General features: G+C 42.6%; 1 protein-coding gene across 1 annotated transcript in view; it reads left to right on the top strand.

The window, feature by feature from the left end:
* The first annotated feature begins 4,697 nt into the window (after positions 1–4,697).
* Positions 4,698–13,375, top strand: part of LOC120573491 (leucine-rich repeat and fibronectin type-III domain-containing protein 4) — a 35,363-nt gene continuing 26,685 nt past the window's right edge. The window contains exon 1 of the mRNA XM_039823246.1: positions 4,698–4,844. The gene's annotated coding sequence lies outside the window, so the exon portion shown is untranslated. The remainder of the gene's footprint in view (positions 4,845–13,375) is intronic.

The raw sequence follows: 13,375 nt of genomic DNA, 5'->3' as shown, positions 1-13,375 counted from the left end.
TGCTTTCAAAATTGGACTCAAGTGAAAGTAAAAAAGTATTATAACAAAAACGTAGTGGCAGTAAAATCATTCAATATGCATAATGGCCCCTTACAGAGTGTTTAATTATAATATCTACTTTTTTTTTTTTTTATAACTGATGCACTAAAGCAGGGGTGTCAAACGCATTTTCACTAAGGGCCACACAGGAAAGGAGAATCACATCAAGGGCCAGACGTGTGTAGTTTATTGATATGCATACATCGAAAAAAGTAAAATATCTGACTGTATACTGCATGCCGCTTTTTTCGTCATTTTTGTTGCGTTTTCTGACTTTTGTGGCTTTCTAAGACATTTTTGTGATTATTTTTGTTAATTTGTTGTTTTTTCCATTCTTTTCGACTTTTGTCACACTTCAGTCGACATAAAACCCTGAAAAGTCAAAGAGTTCCTTAGCCATCATATATTTTTAGCAAGTCAAGCAAAATGATTACATTTTTTTTTTACGTTTCACAGCCTGAATATGCAATCTCTCTGGTTCTGGGGGAATTTCTGAGTCTCAAAGTCGTCATATCTGAGTGTTGCGTAATAACGGTCTGAAAACAGTTTCCTGTCTGTTTGGTTTGGCAAACAAAAAGGGGGCCAAAATGTATTGTGAACCTACATTGAAACGCAGGCCGAATCAAAGACTGCGAGGGGCCGGGTTCGGCCCGCAGGCCTGGAGTTTGGCACATGTGCACTAAAGGATAAAGCTGGCGTCTGTATGCTTCCAACGGCTGCGCCTAACATTTCTTTGAGACAACAATACGGCATCTGCAGCCACTTCACTAGTTGACTGTGTGCAGAGGAATTTCCAATTCACTCGCAACGGGTTTTTTTTCTTCATTTTTCACACAACAAATTTTGTGCAACACCACATATGCCATTGTTTATTATTGAACCCTTTATTGAATTTTGTTTCCCCATTGTGCACAGATTCTATGTGAAGACCAAAACAAACCATGCTTTTGTCTGCTTCTTAATGCTTTACGATTTTCCTACATTGTTTTTGGCACTCAAGCCCAAGCCAATTTGGTCCTGCTGCAGATATACATCTTTAAAAACTGGTCCAAATGTTTAAAATGCTCAGTAATTTTTATTTTTGAAAAAAGGCTCAGTAATTTCCTTAAACAGAAAACCTAACCGCAGGCACTGTAGCAAATGTTACTGAAACGGGAGTAAATAGCGTATATATTGCCTCCACCAAGAAGGTTATGTTTTCGGGTTGGTTTGTCTGTTTGTTTGTTGGTTGCTTTGCCTGTGAGCAGGATTAAGGAAAAACTACTGGCCTGATTTTCCTGAAACTTGGTGGAAGCGTTCAGCCTGGGCCAAGGAAGACCCCATTCAATTCTGGAGGGGATCCAATTCACAGGGTAAATACATATTACTGTTCACTTGTGTTAACATTGCAAGATGTGGCATTCGTGCTACACTGATGTGGTGTTGGAATAATGAGTTCCTGATCAGATTTCATAGCTCGCCTGATCCATTCCCTTTTCTCTTCGTTGTCACACAAACACTGGAAGCTCTGAGCAATCAAATACAACACGTCTTCTTGCATGTTGTTTCCACATTACGACTTAAAGCTCATGAACAACGACCTTCGAAATTCGCGAAATGGGCCCATCCGAGGAGTACGTGAATGCCCCATTGGCCTTGGCGGAGGTCTGCGCTATCAGAGTGTCTTTCTAGTTGGGAACTATTTTCAGCTGCAAATTAATACGCATTTGATATGCTGGTGGGTAACAACAGCAGAAGGACAGTGTATGTGGGACTGATTTAAAAGAAATTTCAAGTCCCCTTTGTAATGGAGGAACATTTCACCCAGTGCAATGCTGTGTTTATAATAGTTTTTGGACAACAATTGAGGTCTATGGTAAAGAGGAATAAACTAGATCAGGCTTTGTCTACGGGCAGAATACAAGGAGTTTAAGTTGGTTTTGGTGTTTTTATGAGATTTCATCTCATAAAAACACCAATTTATTTGACATCTCCAGGTGTCAAATAAATGGAGTTAAAAGTACACTATAATATAAATTTGGATACAATTCAGATGTACCTCAAAACTGTACTTGATTACTTTTGATTATTTACTTGGTTCCTTTCTATTACTGCCCTCCATTATTGGTACTCCTTTACCCCTTTTTCAGTCTACCATCCTCTTCTCTTATCCTCCCCTCTGTCTCCAATACCTCATCTCTCCTCATCTTCCCTATTCCTCCTCCTACAGGATTCCATCTCTCCCCCCCTCTCCTGCTCTCTCTCTCTCTCTCTCTCTCTCTCTCTCTCTCTCTCTGCCCATTGCTTGCCACTGCCGAAGCCAGATCAGTCCTCTCTTCTGCTCTGCGTCGGGAATCACACACTATTCTCCCCCAGATAAGGACAAAGAAAGCCAAAAGAATCAAGGAAAGAGGATAAAATGGATAAATGAAGTGAAGTGACTGGGTGGAGGCAAAACAAACTGGAGAAAACCTTCCTGAAGGAGAGATATTTCTAAAAATACAAGGCAGCTTACTCCCTGCATTTTGCTATTTTCTCTCTCTCTCTCTCTCTCTCTCTCTCTCTCTCTCTCCCTTCTTTTCGCAGTGTCCCTTCCTTCATTCAGTACCTGTTCTCTGGGATTAACATGACTTAAAATTCAATCAGCCTACAGACTGACGGAAGAGCGACAGAGGAGGCAGACAGAGCGCTGCAGCTGTCGAGAGCGAGTTAGTGGACGACCAGCGGTAGGAGAGAGAGAGGGGGGGAGATAGACAGTGCAAGATAGAGATAGAGAGGAGAGAGAGAGAGAGATGGGTGTTTTTCCACGGAGCTGAGATAGAGAGAGAACCGCGGAAACCGGGAGATGCGATTGTTCCAGAAGTCACGGTGGAATGATCAGGAAAACAAGGTTAGTAATTTCACCTTTTCATTTAGCGGAGGGCAAAACAGGGGAAACAAGACATGTTGGGTAAGGAAGAAAGAACTAGAGGAAGACTAAAGAAATGGATGAAAGGACACAAAGTAGCTGTATTGTGCTTTTGAAGTAGCAAAGTGAACACCGGAGGTGGAGAAGCAGATAAACAGGAATGAAAAGAAGAACAAAAAATTTGAGATTTTCAGTTGAATTCGGCAAAAATCTGGCAGAGAGGCTGCATATGTGTAGCAGCTGCACTAATGTACATATGCACACTCTGAGGAACACACTCACAAAGAAACACACACAAACACAGAGTGAGTGCACAGCTTTAGAGCAAGATAATGAGATTGTCTTCTTAAAGGTGTTGGCTTTTGGAGTTTGATTGACAGGCTAGCGAGTGGGAGGGAGGGAGGGGGCAGACTTTAGAACTGTCTGACATTCATGGCGCTGATCAATAGCCCAGTTGTTTCATTAGACTGTGTGTGTGTGTGTGTGTGTGTGTGTGTGTATATGTGTGTGTGTGTGTGTGTGACTGGAAGAGAGAGCGAGAGAGGAATGCAGAGGCTGTGTGCGCTTGCATGAAAGTATCACTGCATGACTACTTAGTGGATGTGTGCATGGTGGTGGTGGTGGTGGTGTGTTTAAGCATGCGTGAACGTGCTGCATGATTGTGTGTTTGCATGGTGCTCATGAGAGGGTGTTTGAGCAAGAAGAAGCTAATGCAGCCTCCTGAGAGACGTTAAGAGGGTCTCAGAACTATTGATTCTATCTGACAAACAGGTGATGGGGTGGGGGGGGGGGGCAGGGGAGACAGAAGAAAAGAAAAAAAACGAGGGGTGGCAAGGTGGGGGATTTAAAGAAGCTGTAGGGGAGGAGGTAATGATCAACATCAGCAGTCGTGGAAAGGGGGATGCATGTAGATAGCTGGGGGGGAGAGAGAAGGTCAGATGGGTGGAAGATAAAAAAGGGGGCAGAAAAGTGATAATGGACTCAATCTAATGTAAATGTAATCTAAACACATGTGCACTGCACACAGTTCATTCTCTTCACACTCTCCATCTTTCTCCTCTGTTGCAGGTTTCTAGCCATTCCTGCAGCATACTCTCAAACCTCCCTCTCTGCACCTAACTCCAAGGTCATCAATGAACAACTAACTCAAAGTGGGAGAACAAACACGGATCACACCGCGTAGAGTGCAGAAAGCCCCAGTGACACACTCTGGAAATCACCCCCCAGGAAGTGAGGGATGAGAGAAAAAGAGGGGGGAAAAATTGAATGTGTGAAAGAATGAAGCAATAGGAGAGAAAGCCAGATGAACAAACAAGAAGACATTGGGCTGTATGAGTGAGTGGAAGTGGAGTGGAAGAGAAAGGGGGCGAGAGGAGGAAGAGGGTGAGGAGGGGAGGTGAAGATCGCCGCCAACTCCAGGATTCCTATTCTCTGCCAATTGAACTGCTCCGCTTATAGAGAGAAGTTGAATACAGCCATGAGGGAATCATATCAAAACGCCATAAATAGGATTTCAAGCAAAGTGGATTTGTGATTTCTTTTCAAACTGAGATCTCTCTTTTGGAATATCACACCAGGATTGAGCAAGTAATTCGGGATTTTTCAGGTTTTCTTCATCTATAGAAGCCTAAGAGGATATTGTGGGATCGGAATTTCTGCAACTCTCTGGTTTTCTGATACTGACCTACATCCGCCTCCTTTTGATGTGTGTGGGGGCGTGTGTGTGTGAAGGGGAGTAGGACAGGTTGCAGCCCAAACACACAATCCCCCCCCCCGCATTCCTCCCGCTGGCCCAACACAAGGAGAAACACCTGGGGCGAGATCTGTGCTAAACACTCACACACAAAAAAAAACACACACACAAACCTGGATAACATGTGGAGCTGATTCGGATTATAGAGCCGCACAGACGGAAAAGGTAACGATGATGCAGTTTCTCACACACACACACACACACACACACACACACACACACACACACACACACACAGTTGGCATATATTGGCCCGGTAAAGGTGAATCTATGTTTGCATGGTAAGCTCTCTTGTGCTGAATCATTGAGCACATCAATGCGGTGAACACCAGCTCTCACTGGACTGGAACTCAGTGTTCCCTCTCACACACACACATGCCTATAAATAATGAACAGAAATGCATTCATAACAACAGAAACATGTCAAATGGCAAATGTCAGCCAGAGAATGAATGAATGAATGAATGAATGAATGACACACACACACACACACACACACACACACACACACACACACACACACACACACACACACACACACACACACACACACACACACACAGCTGTCCTGTATCAGATTACTCAGTAGGTGCGTTTTAGCTTGGCTTTCATCACCATGCCTTTATGTAATCTCACCTGGTGTGTCGCGTGTGTGTGTCTATGTGTGTATCATGGTAAGTGTGTGGATGCAGGGCTGTGAGTGCTTGTGTGGCGGCAGCAGCAGCACAGAACAGTTCCAACCTCCCTTCGTTTGAGGCTTTTTACGTAAGCCGTGTCTGAGCGCGCGCACACACATACACAGATTTGGCACACTTGACACAGGAGATCAGACTGACTGAGTGGATATATGGGAGGATAAGAGGGCGATGAGAAAGGAAAGGAAGAGTAGTAAGAAAAGTAAAGTGAAGAGAGGGAGGAGAAAATGAGACGGACAGAGGAGAAGGATGTGAAACGACAATAGAGAAAGTAGTAGGGGTGATACAGAAAAAGTCAAAGGATTAAAAAGTTGCAGAAGAAGAGAGTAAGAGCTTTGGAAGCACTCCATGGAAAATAAAGAACAAAAATAAATTAGAGAGAAAAAGAAGAAAAAAGAGGAACAGAGGATCGATATAATAGCAGATAGTGTTTGAATTTGTTTAAGTTGTAGAGGTTAAATAAAAAAGTAAAAGAAAAACAAATAAGTTAAAGAAAAAAAAGGTTAAAAAGAGCCACATTCAGGCTAAAATGAGAAATGAATGGCGATTTACCGTAGGGAGATAAAAATAGAAGGATAGATGAGGAAGAGATAATTAGAAATGACAGATGGCCATCATTATCTAGCCTTCTACTGTTACACCATTGGCTACAATTAGTCTTACATGACCCCAAAACGTCTGTAAAAGATCACTAATACCAGTAATGAGCTATTTAGAGATACAACTACGAGGGGAATTTGGTGTACCATGGGGCTTTTCCACGTAATAGATGTGCCAATTATGAGGCACAACTTGGGGGGAAAAGTGAAATTCTACCTTAGAGGAACATTAATTACCCTGGAAACAAAAGAGACCCGTCTTAAAAACAGTACACCACATGTGAAACTATTTTTATGAACAATAAGTGTGTCAAATAACTGAGACAGGGCTCATTACTTGCTCCGTTGATCTTTTACAGCAGTTTTGACTTGCTTTGAACCGGGACAGTGGTTCACAAAGAGTGTCACAAAGAGGCCTTTTGATATCCATTAACCAAATCATAATTCTATAATTGGATTTGCTCTCCTGCTAGTGGTAGTCTTGGGAATACAGAGCAGGTAAGTGTCATATGGTTCAAAAAGGGAAATAAAGGCAAACAAAACAACATTCTCTAAATGATCTTGTTTATGCTCTGTGTGGCTCACCACGGGGGTCTGTCATTCTGAGGCTACGGTTAGGGAGATGCAGGAACAGATGGGATGCTCACTGTTCAAAGTCGGAGGCTGCCAACACGAGCAGACTGGCAAGTGAATGAAGGACTAGAGAAAAAAAAAAAAAGGCAGGCAATGGATCACTTATTGAAAGAGAGTAAAATAAAATGCAGATCAATGAATTGACAGTTTGCTAGTCCCAATCCCCCCTTTACGGTTGCTACGCCTGTCAAGCTTTCCGTTCCCGCACAGCACATATGCAGTTCACAGTAAGCCAATTAACCATCAAAATTCTTAGTTCTTTAAATAACTGCTCCTTGATTTCTGACAGGAGGAGACAAATCAGGCTTCTCATTTCTAGCTGTCACTGCTGCTAGCAAACTTATTACTCTAAGCTAACGTTAGCTCCTTGAGTTGGTTGACGTCTCTCTCCAGCTGACTTTTTAATGTTTCTAGCTGGACAAGCAAGACTCGAGAACCAATCAGCTATTGTCTGATGAGGATTTGGTTTTTTATTTTATTTATCTGCATTTATATGCATATATTCATTTATAGAGAGGTTGTCTCTCAACTCCATTCTCACATTTTCTTTTTAAATGCAGTTATTCTAGTCCATTCTTTACACTGTTGCTTTTGTATTTTTGAAAAGTTTTAAAAAAGAAACCCGATCCAAACTCTTACTTGTGGCGTGTCGTAACTGCCCGCCTGGTGTTATCTCGTAATTGTCAGAGAAAGACGGTCCTTTGATAATAGGACACTTTGATTTTCTGTCTCTCAGCTAAATATCTAAAATCCCTCAGACTTCATCAAACTCACTAATGAAATAAGCTACAATCTAAAATGTTTATTTCCCACATACTAGAGGACAATGCACACAGCTTCAACATAGAGAGGAAGCCAAAGCTTGACAGACCGAGTTACGGTTGCTAAGATATGATTGGCCATTAGCTGTTCGAGGGAAGGGTTTTGGGAACTGTCAATTAAGGAATAAAAAGTCAAAAGGAAGAAGATGAAAGGGACAGACTGATGAAGTGTTAAAAAAATAGTGACCCACCAAATACCAAGAGCAATAGCTGCAGGGATTAAGGACAATTACTTGAAACAGAGGAAGACTGACACATGAAAAGACATCAAAGACGATGATAAATGATAGATGCAGCATGTCACACACCGTTCTGATTTAACAAGCTTTCAATCAAGGCGAGCAGTGGAAGATTCGGAAAAAACCTGAAACAAGGGAGAAGCGGTCAATGTCAGGACGGCGGCACTTGATGGATGAATAGATGAGAAATGGTGGAGAGAGAGAGAGAAGTGAAAGGCTGGGCTGTTATGGAAGAGAGGGAGGATCAAAGGGTGAGAAGTCAGCCCGCTGTCAACAGCTAAGGAACCAAATGGTAGATGATGGACAGAGAGGTATGGGACGATAGCGTGATGAAAGAGGAGTAATTACAAGACTGGCTGTTTAAGATAGGGAGGAACACTCAAGAGGATGGAGAGAGACTGAGTAATGAAGAATGAAAAGCAGAGTGATGACACTTGAGAGGTGGATGATAAGATAGGGGTGGGGAAAAGGGAATAGAGGAATAACAATGTCGGAAAAAAGAAAACTACACTAATAAAGCACTGGCACACTGAGGGCGAGGAAAAGAGAGATGGATGGATGAATGAATGAATGGAATGAAACTGTAATGTGACTGAATGTTAAAAGGATGAGAAAATGATGAAAGGAGAGATAAAGAGTTATCACAGAGAGGAGGAGTGACTAAGAGGTGGAAGCGACAAGCAAACACGTAGTACAGAAGTATGGAAAGATGAAGGGATGAGAGGATGAGTAATTAAACTGTTGACAGTCGGTTTAGTCACAGCATGCGCCTGATGAGCAGAACAAACTGTAACCACGGCAACCGCTGGAGACAGACGGAGGGATGGTTTTGGGGAGGGAGATTTAGGGGAGGGAGTTAGAGACGGGGGAGCACCAAGTGCCAAGAGTGAGTGAGTGAGTGAGGCGACTAGGGGGGATTAGAGGAATGGAGAGTGGTACAAGTGGGAAATGTGGGATGAAAGAGAGCATGATGAAGAAACGAGGGATGAGACGAGAGATGCAGGTGGAAGTATCTGCAGGTTTAGGAAATACCAATAACCGACAATGATTTAAAGACCCATGAGCCCTTGCAGGGAATTTCACACATCAGGATTAGGAAGTTACCCACATATCTGTAAAAGATTATTCCATGCTCTTGGTAATACCGATATAAATCTACAAAAACTAGTTTGAATATTTGTTTTAGAATTGCTTTCAGCTATGCAGACTGAGAATTGCTAAGAAAAAGTATTTTGAAAGTTATCTGGCTAATTTGCTAATCCTGCTTAGTGACAAAAAAAAAAAACCCTCCGGAGATGGAGCGGTAAAGAGGGCTAAGAGTCGGTACGTACACACATTCTCAAATTCCTTTTCAGTGAGATCTACAACCCGTTCGGCTTTGCACGATGGAATGGCTTTATTTTAATCTTGACGGAGGAGCAGATGGGTGGCATTTATCACACTGAGGCTGCAACTATGATTAGCTTCATTATTAATTGATCAGTTGATGTTTTCGGAGTCAATAAAATGTCAGAAAAATCATGAGTCAGTTACCTCGTCAGTTCCACACCGACAGGTAAAATGGGTTAAGTGATCTGCCAGTCCACTAACTGACATTATGGTACTATTAATCCTCTACGATCGATTGATTTTATGTTTTTAAGGAGAGGAGATGTTGGACAAGTGTATATAAAACCTTTAACAGTGAGTTTCTGAACATTTGACTGTTCAATCCATCAGTTTACAAAAGATGGTTTGTAATGCATGTTGGCAACACCTCTTTCCCACAGCTGCATACTAGCATCCAAATCAACACTTGTGTAAGTCTGCAAACGTGCAGGTGTTCGTCTGCATTCCCACTATGCTCAACAGATGCAGCAGGTTGTAGATGCTCAAGTGAATCAGGATGCAGAATACAGCGTGGGTGAGGACTGTCAGAAGAAAAACCGGCTAGTACTTAGTCGGCAACACGTACGGTATAGTCGAAGTCTGACAGCGAAGCACGGAGCATTCCTGCCTCTATCAGCACTGCTAAGCATTAGAATATGAGATGCAGTAATAAAACTCAAAAGAAACCAGTTTCCCCTGCAGGTTGTTTCGCTTTTATTAGTGTCTCACATCAGGGGGGGGGGAAAAACTCTTTTGGTGAGTTACAATGCAGTTTGTGATTCATTATGGCTGAAAGTAGCCTGTGCGATCAAACATGCCTGGTAAAAACAGGCCTCAACCAAGTTATCATTGGGAATTATTTTGATCCCCGCGCCACCTCTTATCCCTAGCCTGCCCTCCATCCCTCGGTTTCATAGTAGGGGGTGAGATAGAGGGATAAAAAAAAAGCAATACACAAAATAAAAAAAGAACATAGACAGAAAAATGAAGAAATACATGACTGTAGATATAGAGAGAGTGAGAGTGTCATTAATCAATACATCCATCACTGTGATTCAAAGGCCTGGTTGGCATGTCATTGACCTACTGCGCTGGATGCAGAGTGCTGATTGGGTAATTGTTCTCTTGCTCAGGATTTCCCCTTAGAAAGCTAGGAGCCCTGCTGAATCATCAAACTGCCACTTGCACATACATACATACACGCTCTCGCACACACGCACGCACACACACACACTTTTTGTCACGCCGCTTACTGTCGAGCCAGCCAATCAGGGCCAATGTAACTGACGCCGCAGGGTTTCTGATTGGGCGGGAGATGTTGACAGCTCAGAAGTGCTGTGTTTATGTGTCGCTTGTTCAACCGGTGTTTGTGGTGGATTGCAGTTTTTTTGTTGATTAGCCTCAGCTCTGTAAACATACACAGGTGCACGCAAGCACTCTGAAAATATGGCAGGGTGGCCGGAAAAGGCGTATATGGGAGAATGAAAAGGGGCAAAAATGCAATTGAGAGACTGCAAGGAGATGAGAGCATAGATAAATGAGAAACACAAGGATAGAAAGAAATTATGTATGGACAGAAAGGCTGAGCGAGAAAGACACAGAGAGAGGAAGATCAAGAAGGGAAGAGAGGGACATAAGGGATGAACAGAGGAGGAGAGGCACAGAGAAAACTGCAAGCGCATTATTTTCAGGGTGAGTGGCAGGTCAGTTGTTTTGCAGCACTTGTGATAATGTGTATCATGCAAAGGGAAATTTGTGGGTGTAAGCAGAACTGTAAGTGTGTGCAAGTTTGAGAGTGAGAATGTGCAGTTGTGTGGAGAAAATTAGGATTAGGAACTGAAGGAGTTTAAATTAAAGAGTCTCTAGGGTGACCTGTCGATGACTGCAAGCACCAATGCGCATAACCATCCGCCCCCTTCACGTACAACTGACACAAATCCTAAAGCATCAAACTGTATAAGAATATCTAATGAGACTAGACTCAAATAGATAAGATGCTTCATAGTGCAAGTGTTTGGAATTAGGCCCAAAACCACAGGCTATGGCACTATCACATTTAACGGGACGGGAACATAATTACAAAATTTAAGCAGCATTCATTTTACAATCAGACACGGTTTAAAACATGCTGATGCAGACAGTGGGACAGACTCCAATCTCTTGCAGGTGGGATTGACATGAATGGGATCAAGTCCATAGTGGTTTCCTTTGAAGTCTGACTAGAGTAGTCCACACAAATCCGTAATAACCTGCTATAATAATGCTGTAATAACCGCTCCCATCTCGTGAGGGAAATGTCAAGCTCCTTAGTTGCTACCGTAGTCTCGCACTGCCAGATCTATCTCCACAGCGCTGTGGAGTAGGGTCTGGCTACACCACAGATATATTCTAGGTTAGGAAGAAGAAGAAAAAAAACGCTCTGCGTTGTTTGCATTTCTTTAAACCAATCCCAATTGTCTTGGGCGTCGCTAAATTCCAGATGCAGAGATGGTGGCTTTGTAAAATGGTCTCTGGAAGCAACTTGTTTTGGTGGAACATTTGCACCCCACCGAAGAAAACGCCCCATAAAATATTAAGAGCAATTGAGTGCTGATTGGCGCGGAGCTTTACAGCAGGATGCTGCGGCTGAAAATGGTGCAAAACAACGAGCTGAAACTCGCTATGAAGCTCTAAAAAGCCAAGGGGAGCTACAGATTCAGGCGATAATTACGAGCAACCCCTTTCACATTTTCATTTGATACATTGTGGTAAAAACACAGATTATAGTTGCTTTAAAAAGAAACGCTTGCGTCTATATAGAGGAATCCAATCCAAATTCCACATCGCATTCAGCACCAATATGGAATCGGCATCAAAAGATGAGCATGTGGCCAACACAAAGACTGTCAGCTATTAATTATAGGTTTTATCAGCTCCCATCTTAAACCATGTTAGTGTACAATTTAATCAGATGCAACTGGTCTATTGCCATCTGGAGTAAGGGAGCATCAAAACAGAGCAGTACTGAGCCGCCTCTCTGGCACCAATATGACCACCAATGAACAATGACTCCCTTCCAAGTAAAAAGGCAGTGTAACAGTGCTGCCAGAGCTTTTTCAGCACTTTATGTCCCTCATTTGCTTAGCTGTTCCCGTCATTTTGGCTGCTCAACTGTATCCATCTGTAAGACAGTTCTAGATGTGTAGGATGAAACTACTGCTACAGTTTACAGAAGGACTTTCAAAACAGATAATGCTGAGATCCAACTTTGCAGTAGGAGTGACATTGGCATTACAGGGTAAATAACCTTGATGCCCACCACAACACCACCAGCCTGTGCCAGTACACTTCTATAAATATGGACAAATGCTCATCTTAAAGCAGGTAAAGACTAGAGAGTGGATACTTACAAATTCAAATGAGAGATTCATAGCAGATCATGTGAAGACCGCTCCCTGGCTCGATCCGAGCCAGTGAAGTGCCAAAGAAAATCATTGTCACCTCCGCTGTTTGCCAATTCAATTTACCTCCCAGAAAATTTGATCCCCAAGCTGCGCAGTCATGCAGGCTTTCCAAAGGGAGGAAACTAAATTACAAAAACTCAGCAAGGAGTGGGAGATTGGCTGCCACAGATCTAACAACACTGTTGTAGACATTGCTGAGAAAAGTTTCTGAGCTGAGATGGTGGAACATGATTCAGAGATGCAAAAGCCTAGTTTATTTTCTTAGCAGTTAGATGGGGTTTCAAGCAATTTTCATGTCTTTTTTTTAAATCTTATTTTAGCTTCATAATGATGATAACTATTTAGCGACCAGTTAAATATCAGATATCAACTCATGACAATGCAACAGCAAGAGAAAATAAACAGAGCATGCAACTGCTCACTTGGTTACCATTGGTACAGATATTTTTTGCTAGAAAATGGATTAACTACTCAACAGCACTTCTACGTTACTCTGCTCTATTGCACCAGTGCCCTCCAAGTCTCCACATAATTTGAAACAAGTGGTGGGGTACCAGGGGGCAAAAAACCACCAACTATGGGGGCAAAGATGTGAGCTGTGGCATCAAGCACAACATTTGACAGCACTCATAAGGCAGACGAGAGCAAGGCCTGCTTAATGCTATGGTCCGCTGCTTGGGATTTTCTTGTCCACCATTGCACAAGTCTTCACGGTTCACCAATTCACAGCCTGTAGTAAATCAGAGCAGTGTGTTAACTCTGCCTCCTGGTTTTTCAGAATAATTCTTGCAATCTTGCATTTCTACACACCAGAGAGAGGAGGTCTGGCACTCTTAAACAGGCCACACTTCAAAAGGTAACGTTGATTTCTCAACTTTTTGGACTTTTGAAAAATCGA

The sequence above is a fragment of the Perca fluviatilis genome, chromosome 14 (genome assembly GCF_010015445.1).
Source record: "Perca fluviatilis chromosome 14, GENO_Pfluv_1.0, whole genome shotgun sequence".
Lineage (NCBI taxonomy): Eukaryota > Metazoa > Chordata > Actinopteri > Perciformes > Percidae > Perca > Perca fluviatilis.
The sequence above is the reverse complement of the archived record's forward strand: the minus strand, read 5'-3'. Positions and strand labels throughout refer to the sequence as shown.